We start from the raw sequence: 17,130 nt of genomic DNA on the forward strand, positions 1-17,130 counted from the left end.
GCTTGCTGCTGGATTCTCCAGAGCTCTCCTGCTCTCTGCCATTGCTTCTGCCTGGCCCAGAGATAGGTCTCCGAAAGCCTTCCACCCTCTTAGCCTGGACAGACTTGCCTGCTTTTTTCATTTTGGAGCTTCCATGGCTGCAGCAGGAAATGCTTGTGGATTTAGAAGGGAAGAACAAGACTCAAGGTGGATGTTTGTCAGGAGAAGATGAGAGTACTGCCTGTTATGCCCAACTTCTTCGCGACAGTGAAACAGTGTAGAAAAGCTCAGAGCACTGCTGGGTGTGAACAGATCTTAAGAGCCAGCCTCTCGTCCAGCGCCAGCTTCCGCAGGCCTCGCAGCCAAGGGTGGGAAATGCTGGGCTTGACAGCTTTTACCTCCACTGGGAGCAGTTGGCTGCTTCCTCAGTAGCCTCTGCCTCAGAAAAGAAGGCTTCCATCTATTTGTCCCGCAAAACTCTGCTGCCAGTGATAACTGCTTCTAAAAGGTTTCTAAAGCTATTTCACTGTGCTCCAGGGGAGTGCTGGAGCTGGGGTAGTGGGCTGCAGAGAGCAAACCCCTTATAGGAGACCTGCTGAACCAGCCGGACCAGGATTGTGGATTCTGGAGATTAGTAACCAACACCTGGAGAGTGAAATTGAAGTGTTCAAGAGAACGTGGGGTAGCCCAGCAACGTCCTCTTTGAAAAAATGCCTTGTTAGGGAAAAGCCAAGGAAATTTCTTTGCCCTAGTCAAAGCTGCTGTAAGTTCTAAAAACCTATTGCTCTAGGACCCTTCCTCCCACCTTGTGGGTTTTTTGTTTGTCTCCTAAACAAACAAAAAACTGTCCCTTGCTGTGTCCCGCAGGCTAGGGTACACTGGCCTTGTGATAGCTCACAGCAACCTCAAACTTCTGGGCTCAAGCTGTCCTCTTGCCTCAGCCTCCAGAGTAGCTGGGAGTACAGGCATGGGCCACCACACCAGGGCATCTGGCTGAATTTTCCATTTTTCAGAGATGGAGTCTTGCTCCCACTGATCTTGAACTCCTGAGTTCAAGCAATCCTCTTGCCTTGACCTCCCAGAGTGCTAGGATTACAGGCGGGAGCCACTCCACCTAGACCGTCGTGGGTTTTTTCAAAGCCCAGGGAAGCACAGGCACTGGAAAGAACATACATTTTGGAGTGACACTATCCTGGCTGTGCCTTTTGCCAGTTGTGTGACCTTCTCCAGATGACTCCCCTGACTCCTCCTCTATAAAATGGAGTAACAATCCTTACCTCTCAGTCTATCAGGGGTGGGGGGTTGTGGGGGGGGGTTAAATGAAATGGAAGGTGTGAAATACGTAGCAGCAAGGTGTCCAGCAGGTTGTCCCCAGCACACATAGGCAGCTGCCCTCTGACTACAGGGTGTCTGAGCCAGCAGGGGGCAGAGGCTGGTGTCAGCGCTGAGCAAAGTGGGGGATGTGCCTGAGGCCTTCACTCGGGACCTGGTCCCATGTGGGATGTCCCTAGCTTTTCTCACTTCTAGCTTGTGCTCGCCTCTGTCATTGGCCTACTTTCTAAACCACAGACCTGATCCGCCCGCCCTGTCTCATCCTCTCCTAAAATGTTCTGGCTTTCCATTACGGACAAGAAAGATAAAGTCCCCGATTCCTGTCCTGACAGCCAAGCCTCAGTGGGCCTGTCAGTTTTGCACACCCTCAACTTCTCACTGCTTTTCTCATACCCCTGGCCTGTCCACCACCTTGGGCATTTACTTTTTCTTTACCTAGAATAAAGCTGTCCCCTTCTCTGTTTGGGAAACTCCCACTCTCAAATGCCACTCAAAGATCATCACCTCCTGAGGCCTTCTCTAACCCCAGTTTCAAGCTGTCCCGCAGGGGGTTCCTGTGGCACTTTGGTAATGTTTTCCATGTTGTAATGGTGTGTTTCTGTGTCTCTTTTCTGCTAGATGATGTGCTACTGAAACCAAGGACTGTGCCTTGGTCGCCCAGCCCACAGCATAGTGCCAGGCGCCTAGTAAGTGCTCAACACTTGTTTGTGGAAGGAATATACAAGTGGTGGCAACTGGGCCTCCGCGCATGGTGGAGATGCCTGTGAGTATCAGGGTCGTAAATGGCGGAGATGAGGGAGACTTACAGCCACCTTTGTATTCATTATTTCATTTGGGGAACATTTTTAATTAAGATGTCTCTATTCATGTTGGGAGACCCGTTTCAAGTCAGCGTGACAAGGATAAGCACACTGAGAGTGTCTACGCGTTTAGGACGCCTCACGCTGCTGGATGCCAGAGGCTCTGAGCATAGAGCCTCTGCTTCTCCTAGACATTGTGGCTGGAGCATGGAGATAGACCAGAAGCTTTCCGTGACATCCCAGATACCAAAGATTATTCTTCATTCTCTGAGACAGGGGGTTCTGGGAGGCCCAAACCCTGGGCCTTCCTCATGGAATGGGAGGGAAATTGGCTACCTCTACATACTGGGGGAGGGGAAGTGATTCCATGAGGCTGCATCACAAGTCCTGTTGAAGTAAAATCCTTAGTATCTTCTCCTTCCTCTTTGGCAAAAGAAACACAAGGTCCAGGTGATGACTCTTCACCTTAACAGTGCTCTAGAGCCCTGCTTACTGAGCATCAGCATTACCTAGGACCCATGAACGCCATCCTGGGAGGCAAGCAGCTAGTGTCTGAGACTCCAATAACTGTCCTCTACCTCCTCTTTACCAAGAACATGTCATTGGATGGGTACGGTAAGCACCATTGTCCTTATTTGAATTGTGAAGACCCAGAGATAGGACACGACCTACCCAAAGTCTCACAAAGATTAAATGGCAATGCCAGAACATACACTTGTGCTTTTTCATTCTAAAAACAAGGTTGACTGTATTGCTTATGGATGTGGTGCCGTGCCCATGCTTAGAAAGTAAAATCTGCTACACTCTGACACCTGCTCTCAGCCCATTCTCACAGGGCCTGGCAAACGTCACAGTGTTGATGTATCTATGCAAAATTCATTTGGACCCTCTAAATTGAGAGAATGAAGCCCTAAGCTTTGGCCCATTTATGCTAATACTAGCACGTGGTTACCATGGTTTAGAGATCCCTGGGGAGGCCAACTGTGGGCAGGAAGCTCATGGATGCAATAGAGCTGGGACACTGGTGGGAGAGAAGCAAACGTTACAAGCCAGATCCTGGCGTCAAGTTTTGGATGTTTCTTTTCTTTTCTTTTTCTTTTCTCCTAGAAGCAGTCCAATTATGTCTGGAAACATTCAAACTATTTAAACTCCAGGAGTGTCCAACCTTCCACTCTTTTTTTCTTTGCTGCTGCACATTGGAAAAATAAGAGTTGACTGGGGTCACACGGGAAATACACAAACACTAACAAAAGCTGATGAGCACAAAAAAGGTCCGTGCTTACTTTTCATGCTATCTGATGCCACAGATAAGCAAAACAGTCCTCAAATAATCTGCATGTGGCCCCTGGGCTGCAGGTGGGATACTCCAGATGGAGTGAGTCACCCAGAGTATTTACAATAGAATTTGACTTATATTCATTTCTGAAGATGCCTGTCAAAGAAACTAATGTCACTAATCAGCAAAATACCAGTCTTCCCCCCCTTTGGCAATATGTTACTTGTACTGATATTTCTGTCAACACTACTACCATGGCTACAATAAAAGATGTTTTAAAATGGCAATGGTCTGTGTTAGGAGTCGTGAGTATTACACAAAAATAATTTAGCATTTTTGAGACTCAGGAAATAATAGTTTAATGTTCTAACCATCCCTACTATGACTTAAACCCAAAAAGTTTGATTGAGAAAAACGTTGTCTACCTTAAAACAATCTAAAGGTTCTGACTTTGGATAAACATTAATCAACTGGTGGATATTATGATACATACCCAAACAAGGTCTATAGAAACAAGGACAATTGTTAGTACATTCTTTTCTTTGATTCTTGTATTTCTATTTTAAAGTATTTTTACATGTTAATTTCAATAAAAACTCAGTATTTCTATCGTAAGTGTAATTGTATGAAAAGGATAAATGAACTGGGATCCTTACTGTGAATTGCCAAGTGTAGAATTTTGACATATAAGCAGGAATTATATGACCACGGAAGAATAATAAAGATTCTGATCCATGGATAAAGCAATTATCCTTCCATGATACAGCACTACACTGCCCTGATTCACACTTGAGTTAGAATGTATTTAATTGCAAAAGATACTCTATATTTGGATAGAAACCCTTATGAAATCATGTAAAGACATTGCCCATTTTAAAGAAAGTAATTCACTTAGAAAAGGCACTTGTTTGTGAATATTGAAAATAACAACACCTGCTAAATATCTGGGTTCAAGCCACTGGAGAAATGAGATAATCAGTTCCTAAGCAGCCATTTCTCCTTAGGCCTGTGGGTGCAGCTCCCTTGTTTCCCCACCTACAGAGGTAACGGGGACACTGTACAAATGCCAGGAAGGCAGGTAGTCAATGCGTTGGGGCATGTCAGCCAAGCATGCCTGTCCTGGACAGAGCTATGGAAAACATTAATGGTTTTGGACTTTAAACTGTGTCAGATAAGACATACCAAGGGATAAATACCGTGGCTATAAATACAGCCCAAGAAACTGGATCATTTTTCAGGCTGTTGAATTTCAAATGCCTGCCAAACAGAGTGTAGTATCTGAAACTCTCTCTTGTAGCAACTCTGCTGCAAGGGGTAATGAAAGTCCAATTAATTTAAACAAGAAAATCTAGAAAGTGAGGACCAAAAGTTAAATTGTTCAATCAAAACTTGGAATTGAAATTAATTTCATAAATTTCAATATGATGTTAGGAGGAATATAAGTTTCACCCTAAATTTCATTCAGTGCCACAATAACGATAGACTAGAGAAATACAGGGCGTGCTACAGAAGATTGAATGTTGATTAATTTCTCTACTGTGTCCTGGGGTTCAGACTGCTCAGATATGTGAATTGTATCCGGAGTGGGTATCTGGGAGACAGATAATTCATAAAGTTAAAGACACCTGGGAAACTCTTCTTCCAAACCAAACCAAACAAAACTCTAGTGAGTTTAAATACTGGTTTGGTTTAGTTTTATTTAGATTAGATTTTATTGGTTATAAATGACTAAAACCCAATTTAAACAGCTTATGTAGCAAAAAGGGATTGAGTGGCTAATATAACTGGAAGAGTGCAAGGGCAGAATAGCTTCAGGCCTGGCTGAGCACAGGTGTTCAAACAGCGGTACTGAGACTTGGTCTCTGTCGCACAGCTCTGCTCTGATTGCCTTTTCTCCTAGGTCATCTCTTGTTGTCAGATATTCCTCTGCAGCTCCAGATTTATATTCTCTCAACTTTAAATTCAACAGAAAGAGAACTTCTCTTTAGAAAGTTTCCTATAAGCATACCTGAATCGAGTTTCCTTGGCCTGGCTTAGATCACATGACCACTGCTAGACCAGTCACTGTGCTCCAGGAAATAATGCCCTGAATCCCATACAATGAGTGAAGGGGGGGCTAGCAGAGGGAAATTAGTCACCCAGAAGGAGGAAAATGGGTACTGGGCAGCATATCCCCCAGATCCTGCATAGGGTTGGCTTTACATGTAAACCAGCTGAAAAGCCAGACTCTTACTACAGAAGGGATAGCCCAGGTGACCATGTCGCAGAGTGGAGACTCCCATATTATTCCCAGCCGGAATCTGGCTCTACCTGTTTAATCTTTAGTGAACTATAATCTTCACCTGTTGGTTCATGGCAATTATCACACGGAGTTGCCATTCCTTGGTGCGTCTTATCCTCCCATTATAGAGCTGGCAGAGTCTTGTCCTCATTTCTTTGGCACCAGCAAAGGGCTGGCACAGAGCAGACACTCACTGAGTCTCTGTTTAATGGAGGGATGGTTCTAGAAACTCTGCTGCTGTGACCAATAATAAACTTCACAGACCTAGGGATCCTCAAACGTTTTAAACGCAGTCAACCTCGATTTTTCTTGCTTAAAAATAGTACCTTTCTAGTGCCCGGCCTGCTTCCGTGGCATTAGTAATTTCGGCTTCCTCTTCCTCCTCCTCCTCTGCCTTCCTTTCATTTTTCTTGCTTACAGTCTACACAACTGTTAATCCCAAGTGGGAAGCTCCCCTAAATCACCCATCATCTTAAGTCCTCAGGTGCCTTAGAAAAATCTCCTTGCCCCTTTAATTTTGGCTCCACTTATTGAGAAACCTCGGGTTAAAGCAGTGGTTCTCAACTGTGGCTGCTTTTTGAAATTACTAGCATGCTAAAAATCCTTTAAATATTGCAGAGCTTTTAAACACTTGAAATATTCAAAGGTTCTGATGTAATTGATTTGGGATTGTTAGAAAAGTATCCTCGCAGGTGATTCAGATGGCGGTTAAAGTTGAGAACCATCAGGTCAGTGGTTAGCAGATCTGGGAGAGAAGAGGGTGGTGCCGATCTGGGGAAAGCATGGGAGAAAAGGCAACAGTGTCGGGGTCAGAGTTAGGCGAACCAGGGCTTCTGACTCCACACCTAAGCTGCTGTGTGTTGGTCAACTAGTCATTGGACCTCTCTGAGCCTTATCCTCGCTATCTGTTAAATAGGAATAAGACTACTTACCTCAGTGTTGTTCTGAGGATTATATGAGATGTTTTTGTTTATTCTAGAAAATTTATTGAAACACCTACTATGTGTCTAGTGCTATTCAAAGAAGACAGGCCAAGGCGCCTGATCTCACGGATGCAAAACCTGATTTCAGAGAGTGGGTAATGTCCTGAAAACAGGTAAAGCAGAACGGTGGGGTGAGAGTGACTAGGATGAGGCCACTTTGAGAGGGTGGCCAGGGATTCTCTTTGAGGAAGTGACATTTGAACAACAGTCTGAATGATAAGAAAGATCTAGGGAATTTTAAGATCATGCAAAGGGAATTCCAGGCCTCAGTACTAGCAAATTAAAAAAATCTGGCAATGTCACTGGAGGGTAGGTATTCTTATTCCATGAACAGAAGAAGGACCAGAGTCCTTGGAGCATAGGGTGTTGGGAGAAGAGACTTGGGGGAACTGGATTTAGAGAATTCTTACAGACCAGGCTAAGGAGCTCCACCTCTACCCCCTTGCCCCCAAATTTAGTGAAAACAGGTGTGATGATTTTAAGCAGGAGCATATTATAATCTCTTTACAGGGACTTTAAAAAAAAGACCATCCAAGCAAGGTGGCTCATACCTGTAATCCTAGCACTCTGGGAGGCCTAGGTAGGTGGATTACTTGAGCTCAGGAGTTTGAGATTGGCCTGAGCAAGAGCAAGACCCCACCTCTAAAACTAGCAAGGTGTAGCGGTGGCTATAGTCCCAGCTATTTGGGAGGCTGAGGCGTAAGCCCAAGAGTTTGAGGTTGCTGAGTTTGAGCTATGATGCCAGAGTACTCAAAGTGAGACTCTGTCTCTCTCTCACACACACACACACATACGACCATCTGGTTGCTGAAAGGTAAGACTGCGTACTTTAAAAGTGTGGTCGCTATTGTTAATATTTATTCATTCAGAGCACATTTCTTAAGCATCCAGAATAGAATAGGGACTGGAAAAAAGAAAACGGCTAATGCTATACATGTATTATTTAAAAATAATTATCACTTGGTTTTTACTTTTGTGAAAACTATTCATGAACATGATTTTAACAGTCAAATAGGTATGCAGAGCTTGATGCAAAAAAGAGCAGTCCCTTAACCATCCCAGGTACCATTTCCATTTCTTCAGAAACACTTTCATTTCTTCTAGCTGATTTTTGAGATATTTACCACCAACCCCTCGTGCACCCAATTATCTTTAAATAAATATCCTATAGAGTTGCTTCCTGTGGCAGGTTCAAACCCAGCCCTGGCCAAAAACTGCAAAAAAAAAGAATTAATGTTGAGTTTCCTACCATGTGCCCTCACTGTGTATACTTGCTTTGCAGTCGTAGCTCCCAGCTGAGGCATATAGACTATTACGGTGGTTTTCTCCTTCCTACGTAAGTTATTTTTCCAATAGTTCAGAATTTTATCTAGTTTCCTTCTTTTATGAAGTTGTCTATGTACTAATCACAAATTTAACCCTTCCGTTGGTGTAAATATGCTCTCAGTGTATTCACAAACACATTAGTCATTTCTCATTTTTTTCCTATTAAAAGCCTATTTTCTGCTCCACTATCCATATTTTGCTTGATAAACCTATTGTACAACTTTGGTCTTGGGATCTTCCTTCCCCACTACACTTCTCTTGTGTTAGATACCTTGTTTCCTAGATCCCCTGGCTTTCTCTTTTTTTGTTTATTCTCTTGTTTGGTTGGAGCACATCCTGTGCTTCTTGAAAAAGGGTGCATGAAAGGTACATTTTTCTTTTCTGCATAAAATACGTTTATTTTACTTCCACACTTGGTTAGTAATTTGGCTCTATAGAATTCTACGTTGGAAATTACATCTCACTAAAATGTCATAAATAATGCCTCATCGTCTTTTAGCTTTCAGTGTAGCTGTTAAAAAATCTGCGGCCGTTCTGATTCTTGTTCTTTGGTTTGCAACATTGTGCAAATTCTCATAAGCAACTGTTCGCCTTCCTCTCTCTCTCTCTCTCCCCCCCTTCCTCTCTCTTTCTGTCTTATAACTAGTACATTTTGGTTGTCTTCAGGGTTTTAAAATTTCAGGATGATGTGTCTTGCTGTGGGTAGATATTTACTCATTGTGCTAAGTACTCATAATATTCAGTGCTGAAAATTATCTTGATTTATTTCTTTGACAATTTTTGCTCACAGTTTTCTCTATACCATTCTCAGAAATGCATAATATTCAGATGTTGAACCTCCTGGGTCTAGTTTTTTAATTTAATTTTCTCCACTTTTTAAAAAATTTTTTTCTCTATGTTTTGGGAAAATATTCTCAAACTTTATCTTCCAAATGTCAATTGAGTTATTAATTTCTGTATCCTATTTTTTATTTCCAAATGTTCTTTATTCTCTCAAAGTTTCCTCTTTACATAATAGCATACTGTTTTATTTTTGGAGCCTATAACTTTTCTTGTTCCTTTGAAAATATTAATTACAGTTAGAATTTATTTGCTTTTCCTTACATAATCCTGAATTCCTCTTAGTTGCTTCATTTTTTTTATTCATTCATATGCCAGCAACTGGAAACTTGGGATAACTTAGGAAAAAAACAAAGATCCCACAACTTTGTGCAGCTTACATTTTGGTTTCTTATTTTCTTGTCTTTTTTAGTATCAGGAACTTTCCTAATGGGTCTGATGTACCTTGGCTCTCTGTTTATTTTTAAGAGTAGGGTACATAAAATTCACTGGGAAGTTGTATGTGTGAGAGAGGTACTTGTCATTTAAAAATCTTTATTCTAAGTGACATAGCTGGGCTGTTTCCATGGAGAACTTCTGATGTAAGCATCTGAAGTCTTCTGAAAGATTCACCTGGGAAAGATCTCCCAGTCCCTTGCCTGGTAGGTCTAAGCCTGGCTCCCTCTGGGTATTGAGTAGGGAACTAGTCCCAGTATTAACTTCCATCTATCTCCTCCATTTTTGGTGGCTGGGGTCCAGAGATTCTCTGTTCGCCCTTGCAGAGACTCTGTCTCTGGGCTTCTGCTCAAACAGGGCAAGGGCATGCATGGCCTTGTGTTGAGTTGGGGAGAGAACCTGTCTACTCTGTAAACAGACTTTTAATCAATTCCTCTGTTTTAGCCTCACTTTTACTTTTATTCCTGGGTTATTAGTGACAATTTCTGAGCCTTTACACTCTGCAGTTGAGAGATTCTCCAGTGTAAGTCATTTGCTCTGGGACTGCCTCCTGCTGGCTAAAGCTTCTGCTTCCTTGGGCCTGCTAACCCAGTTAGATTTAACAGCCTGCTATACCACTTAAAATTTTAGTGCTAAGGTCTTCTCTGCTGTTCTCTTTGTCCTCTGGGTTTGTGCATTGAAAAACACCCCGTACTAGTATTTTAGTGATTCTTTAGGAGGAGGCAGAGCTAAAATATATATGTTCAATATGACATTTTTAGCTATCCTCTGGAGCCTTCGTAGATTTTTTAGAGGGTGAAGAACTTAAAATTCCATCATACTTATCGGGGTCCAGATACACAAGTAGACATTTTTACCTACACTATTAAACTTAATCCCCACAACAAGGAACTTCTAAGAAATGGAAAAGGCTTAGAGAGATTTACTTCATCATGATTGATTAATCCAATTTAGAAATAATTAAACTACTCTGTACTTCAAACTGTACTAGATACAGAGGATGAACGCGTGAATGTTGGCATCTGACATTAAGGATGAACCTGAACTTTGGTAGTCGTCCTAGACTCTTCCACTGTCCTTGACATATTCCACTGCTTTTATCTCCTCAGTATTTCTTAACTGTGCTGTCGTCTGCTTCCTGGATAGCTCTGCCTTGGTTCAGGGGTTTGAGATCTTTTTCTGCAACTCGCAGTAATGTACAACCTGGACTTCCTGCCTCCTGCCTCCAAGCCCATCACCCCATCTGCAACCAAAGTAGTTTTTCTAAACTGTCAATCTGATCATACCACTCTTTCGCTTTCTTAAAACCTAAATGTGGTGGACATTGTTCACCCGTGTCCCACACAGCTGCCTGGCAGTCATTTGCACACAGGGAAGCACCTAATTCCTCTCCACATCCTCGGCACTTAGCTCAGCATCTAGCATCCTACTTAGCATCAGTAAATGTTTACTGAACTGAACTAAACACAGTAGTCCAAGCCATCATGAGTTTGCATTTCACCACTTAAACAGATTGGAATCCTGATGGATTCCAACCCAGATGTGAGTGATTCCAGGCCTCCAGATGGCTTCCTTGTTGAGCCCAGTGGTGGCAGCCGATACCTTGCAGCCTTCCCCCTCCTCACTCTTGGGGGGACTTCAGTGAGTTCCTTCCCTTTTCCCTCCTGGCTTTCCTCTGCTCACAACCTGGGTCTTCTCCTTCTCTACTCCTAAAGACAAAGCACCTAGTGTTATATTTTATCCAAATGCCAGAAGGGTGGGAAGGGGAAGAGCAACAGCCTCTTCCCCTTAGCCAAAGCAGGACACCCTCAACCCTGACCATCTGACCATCTTGGGGTAGCCTTGGAAACCCAGCTCAATTTTATGCTTTGAGTCTTCTAGAGTTGTCCATGCATTTAACCTTCACCATGGGAGCAGTTGATTAGACTGTTGGGGGAGGGAGAGGGGAGAAGGGTAGAAAAAAGTTTATTTGGCTTTTGCATTACCCGTGTAGTATTAGATGGGAATTTCCAAGAAATTATGTGGCAGTGACGTTATAACTTTCACACGATGGCTGGAAGCAACATTATAAAAATATTGCCTTACACAACTCCATATGGACGTATGAAATTTCATTCCATTTTATACATGTAATTAAATGGCCCACATAATGAAGTACTGTGTGTGCAGAGAGGGAGATACCTTTTGTAGCTAAAAGATAGCCGGGCAAGAACAGGACTAGTTTAAAATGAGAGTAATCCAGCAAGGATGGCTTGAAATGATTGTATTTTATTTTCTAAGCAACTTAAACTTGTTATTTTTTCTCCCTTAAAGATAGTCTTCTGGTTGTTAGCAAGACAAATACATTGAATATCCTTCTGCTAAAATACTCTTCCCCTGTTTACTAGAGATGGTAGAAAAATTTCTGAACCTGGAGTCAGAGCTTGGTTCAAACTTCAGATTGCTACTCACTAGCAGTGACCTAAGGTAAGCCAGTGCCACTCAGAGTGTGGCCCCTGAATCAATAGCAGCAGCTGGGAGCTTGTTAGGAATTCAAATCCAAGGGTGCCCCCTCAGACCTGCTGAATTGGAGTCTCTGAGGATGCAGCCCTAAGAACTTGTGTTTTAACAAGCCCTCTAGATGGTTCAGATGCTCACGAAAGAGCAGGAATCATTCAAATTAGCAGTCTTATTTTCTTTCCCTCTAAATGGACATTTTGTGGTAAAAACCAAAGCAAAACAAAACAGCCACCCCCTGAAAAAAACAAAACAAAAAACAAACAAACAAAAAACTCCAAGTAGCTTTAAAGAGGAGGAAATTAACAATTCCCATAACCAAAATCCAGAGGTAGAACTACCTTCCAATGAAGCTTGGTCCAGCACCTCAAACAATGTCACCCAGGATCCTTTTATTTTAAATTATCACTATCCTGGCATAATGAAGGCTCAAAAGAAATTTCAGTTGGAGTTATAGGCCAGGTACAGTGACTCCCATCTGTAATCCTAGCTTTATGGGAGGCTAAGGTGGAAGGATTGCTTGAGATCAGGAATTTAAAACTAGCCTGGGTAACATAGCAAGCTCCCATCTTTACAAAAAAAAAAAAAAAAATGAGCCAGGTGTTGTGGTGGGTGCCTATAGTCCCAGCTTCTTGGGAGGCTGAGGCAAGAGGATCACTTGAGCCCAGGCGTTTGAGGTTGCTGTGAGCTGTGATCATGCACTGGTAACAGAGTGAGATCCTGTCAATAAAAGAAAAGAAGAAAAAGAAAGTTGCAATTCTTAGACCTATACATTTTAGAGCTACTATTCATGTTATTTACATATGTATCGAGCACCAAGCCATACTATTCACTGTGTGGGTGTTGAGACATGATGTTATGCTAATCTATACTCTGCAAATATCAACTTGCTTATGTTTCCCCAACCATTGTGCTACACCTTGCCTGTCTGCATTTGAATGAAATGTTCAATTTTTTCTGACCTGCTGTTTTTGTCCTGGACTGTCAAGGGAACTCCCATTTATCATTCAGAAACTACTTGAATATGGGCTATATTTAAAGTTTTTCCCAGCTCCCCTGCCAATGACAATCTCTGTCTGTCATCCACTCTTTCCTCTGCCTGGTCTCTCCTGTGTCATTGTATGTTTGTATGACCTGCCTTCCACCCTTGACAGTGAGCTGCTGGAGGGCACATCATCATCTGAAAACCTCTAGCACCTGGCGGGGGACTTGGCACAAGGCAGATGGTCAACAAATCATATTGAACTGAACCGACCCTTCTTTTTTTTTTTTTTTTTTTTGTAGAGACAGAGTTTCACTTTATGGCCCTCGGTAGAGTGCCATGGCCTCACACAGCTCACAGCAACCTCCAACTCCTGGGCCTAAGCGATTCTCTTGCCTCAGCCTCCCGAGTAGCTGGGACTACAGGCGCCCGCCACAACGCCCGGCTATTTTTTGGTTGCAGTTTGGCCGGGGCCGGGTTTGAACCCACCACCCTCGGTATATGGGGCCGGCGTCCTACCGACTGAGCCACAGGCGCTGCCCTGAACCGACCCTTCTAAGGATTGTGGGCACCTGTAGCAGGCTGAGCCCAAGCTTAACACCGCACAGGACACAGTGGTGGTTACCAGTTGTTGTTCTGTACTCTGTGGCATGCAGATTAGCCTAACATCATGTCTCAACACTGGCCTAAGCAACTCATAAAAGAACAATTCGTTCCCTAGTAGGTGAAGGGATTCTATGATTGTCTAGACCAGGGCAATGCTGTCTAATACAACTTTCTGCAATAATGAAATGATAAACAACAACAACAAATAAAAAACACCTGTGACGGTGGCCTCTAGCTGCATGTGCCTATTGAGCACTTGAAACATGACTAGTGAGACTGAGGAACTGAATTTTTATTCTATTTGATGTTACTTAATTTAAATTTAAATATATGAGTCTATGGCTACCATACTGGACATCGCAGACCTCAAGAATGGCTCAGAGAACTCAGGTGAAAAGGAAAGTGGAAAGGTCATTCAGGAAGGAGTGACATAAAAGCACGTGTGGGAAACTCCAACCTATCATCCTACTGGCTCCAGAGTGGGCTCAGGGCTTCCTCCCCCAGTTCTATCCACTCATTCTTCAGACAGCCAGAGTTTAGCATGAAGTGAGACAGAGCAGATGCCAACAGCTCTTTCAAAGCTGAATTCCATTAATCAATCCCAAAGACATTCTATGGGGCTGGATTGGAATATGATGAATTATGTCAGGAGATAATCATATTTCTAATCTTTCCTTTAAGAATCTTTTTCCCTCATCCCATGGAGCCCATGAATCAAACAGGTTCTGTAACATTTTTCCTGGATAGTGTTCCTCTTTTAGAGGCTCTGTGGGAACCTCAGAGGTGAATCCACAGAGGCAAATATTTCAAGAAGAGTCTGCGTGAGAGTGCTCAGTGAGGCATGAGGGTGAACTCAGCCCTTGGGGTTCTGGGCAGGAAGCTATCTAGTCTGAGTCCTTCACTGAGATCCCCTAAAACAGGTGATAAAGAAAGCAAGGACAGCACTTTGGGAAGACCTTTGCCACCAAGGCCTCCCAGCCACATGGACAAGCACAGGCCAATATCAGAATGTCCCCACCCTCTGTGAGGAGGACCAGACCTGTCTGGACTGGGGCTTCCCAGATAGGTTCACTTTTCAAAGGCCATGGGACTGAGCATGTAAACTGCTGAGGACTGAGCAGTCATCCTGGATTGCTGTAGGGGGACGGGACAGGGAACTGGTAGAGGCCAGGGAGGGAAGGGTGGGACTGAAGGCAGGTAGAACCTGGGGTCAGGGCTCTGGGAACCAAGCAGAAGTGAGCCAGAGCTGAGGATGGGGGTGTGTGGGGGAGGGGGTGAGGTGGGTATGGTGAGAGTCATGAGTAAGCCAGGAAAATGAATGTCCATTCCAACAGGTCATTGACTATAACAGCAGCTTTTGTAGAAAAGAATAAAAATAAAAACAGATTAACAAGGAATGTACACACTGACTATAAGAAGTGTACAAATATTTGAAATGTGAAAAAGTACATCTCCTAAAATCAAAGCTCTATGAGCTTTGTCTCCAGGAATGCTGTAATGATGCGTAGTCTGGCTTAGATTTCTGGGTTGAAAAAGTTTACATCTGGGTTCAGCCAGAGAGGGTACCTGATTGATTAGAACTATCTGCCAACTGTGTGAGAGGGGGCTATTGTATATTTTCAATCTCTGACTAGAAATAATGTTCTTAGTAGACATTTATGGCTTGGCATGGGATATGAGACAAGGCAGGTTACTTAACAATTGATAGACATTTTCTTAATGTGAAGGAGGGGGGAGGTTACCATTTACAAACACAATTGCCATACTTAGAGAAGAGATCTAAGGGATTGAAAAGCTGTTTTAACCCAAAGTAAGTAGATAGGATGAAGTAATAAAGATAAGAGTGGAAATCAATGACATTGAAATGTATAAATAATAGAGAAAGATCAATGGAACCAAAAGCTGGTTCCTTGAAGAGATCAATAAAATTGATAATCCTCTAATGAGACTGAAAAAGAAAAATGAAGATAGTACAAAAGTTATAAATGTCAAGAATGAAAGAGGGAAAGGAGAATAAAGAAATATGAAAATCTCTTTGACTTTTTGGTCAATGAATTTTAAAACTTAGATGAAAAGGAAAAATTTTTAAAAGACAAATTGCCAAACTAACAGAATAAGAACAGAAAAATATGAACGGTTCCATGTCTATTAAATAAGTTGACTTTGTAATTAGAAGCCTTCCCACAAAGAAAATTTCAAGTCCAGAGGTGTCATTGGTAAATTTTCTAAAATATTTAAGAAAAAATTAAACCCAGACTTACCCAGCTCATTTTAAGAGACCAGCATTATTACCATGATGCCCAAACCAGACAAAGCCACCATACAAAAAGAAAAACTACAGACAAATATCCTTCATGAATACAAACACAAAAATCTTTAATATCATCAAATCAAATTCAACAATACATAAAAAGAAAAAAACTCATTACCAAATGAGGCTCTATCTAGGAATGAAAGGTTGGTTTAATATTTTAAAAGCAATGAATATAATTTACCATTTAATAAAACAAATGTGAAGAACTATATGATTATCTCAATAAATAAATAACTTTTGAAAAAATTCAACCCCATTCATGTTAAAAACTCCTGGCAAACTAGGAAGTGAACTTCCTCAGCCTGATAAAAGGGCATCTATGCAAAACCTACAGCTAATGGTAAACTATAGGGCTAAGATCATAAAGGAGGAACATTCTGAGAAATTGGTAGTTGACAAGACAGAGTCATCCAGGGACAGAGCTGAGGGACAATGTGCCTTCTGCAGTATAGTGAACTAGTTGTTTGTACAAACCCTTTCCCCTGGTTGCAGGTGGTAAATGAATGAAAGGGGCAAGGCCAGTTAGAAGGCACAGAAATAGCCTGGTTGGGATGGAGGAGTTGGCTGTGCATTACGCCGACTAAGCTCCAAGGAGGCGGTATGCAATATCAGTCTGGTCAAGAGTTCAGAGTTCCTATGAAAGAATCATAAAATCTTACATTCTGATACATATTATAGATTGTATTATATCATGCTCATGATTTACTTGACAGGACAGATTATGATACCTTTTTTATAGCAAAGAAAAAGAGGTGACATGACTTAGTCAAGGTCACATAGCTTGTAAGTAGATTTAAACCCAGCTCTGTCTAACTCTGAAGGTCATGTTGCCTCTTGGTGATTAGAAAAAGATTAGCTCTTGTCATAAAAAAAAAAATGCAATGCATTGATTGATCTATCATTTTCACTTGAAAACATGGAAAGCAGAGTATGCTTCTTAGGTTGCTCATTTATCAGTGACAGACTAATAGACATGGGACACTCTGATTTCCCTAGAGACTAGAGCTTTTTGCCCACTGACATTACTAGTTGCATAGCTAACAGCACTCAGAGTCTCAGTATGCTTATCTCTAGAATGGGAGTAACAGCTCCAGTTTTGCCCACTTGATATAATGCTAGGACAATACGTACTGTTTTAAAATGAAGAAATGTCTGAAATATTCCAACTACTTGGGAGGCTAAGGCAAAAGAATCACTTAAGTCCAAGAGTTGGAGATTGCTGTGAGCTGTGACGCTACAGCACTCTACTGAGGCGGACATAGTGAGACTCTGTCTCAAAAAAAAGAAAGAAAAGGAAATGTCTGAAATAAGGTAGAAGATCCTGCCACTTGCACTAGGCCACTCTCTTACAAGGGAGGTGCTCCACTGGCTAAGGCTCTCCTGAAGGCCAAGGCCTGAGGGTCCTCAGTGCCAGCACGGATCTGCCCTGTCCCCAGAAGGTGCCCCACACATCTGTGATGCTGAGTGGGTTCTTGGTGCT

Source organism: Nycticebus coucang, chromosome 14 (genome assembly GCF_027406575.1).
Source record: "Nycticebus coucang isolate mNycCou1 chromosome 14, mNycCou1.pri, whole genome shotgun sequence".
Classification (NCBI taxonomy): domain Eukaryota; kingdom Metazoa; phylum Chordata; class Mammalia; order Primates; family Lorisidae; genus Nycticebus; species Nycticebus coucang.